This window comes from Geospiza fortis, unplaced genomic scaffold, assembly GCF_000277835.1.
Source record: "Geospiza fortis unplaced genomic scaffold, GeoFor_1.0 scaffold407, whole genome shotgun sequence".
Taxonomy (NCBI): Eukaryota; Metazoa; Chordata; class Aves; order Passeriformes; family Thraupidae; genus Geospiza; species Geospiza fortis.
In genome coordinates, this window is record NW_005054507.1 from 123583 (window position 1) to 124199 (window position 617).

Here is a 617-nt window from a genome sequence, read left to right on the forward strand (position 1 = left end):
GTCACCCCCCCCCCCTCTCTCTTCGGGGGACGCCTCCGCGCTTTGTGGCTTCCCCCTCTCCGCGCTGGCCCCGCGGCGTCCAAAGCGCTGCTCCCTTGTTGGTGGGCAATTGATATTAAAATTAAAAAAAAAAAGAAAAGGAAAGATTAAAAAAAAAACAGTGGGATTGGAGGAAGCTGATTGAACCATGTCTTTTGGTCGTGGATGTTTGCAGGAGCGGGGATGTGCCAAGGGCTGCCCCAAAGGAGCAGCGCCGCTCGGAGATGCTCGAGGCTGGGTAAAGCACAGCCTCTCTCCCTGAGCGGTGCTAACACCAGCACAAGGGGAGAGAGTCTCCTCTCTGTGCACCTTCCCACTGAAATGTAACAGCAGGTTTTTATACCTCCCAGATGGGGAGGCATAACTTATAACACCTTAGCATAAGGATGAATATTTTAAAAGATATACAGGTTTAAAAGGAAAAGTTTAAAAGGCAGCAAATCCAGTCTGCAAGTTCCTGACTGGCAGTTTTAAAATTTTTTTAAACATATGTGAAGTGAAAGAATATTTTAACCTTTCATTAAGCAGAGCCTAATAAATTTGGGGCTAATTTAATCCTGTTTTCTATTCCTGTATTC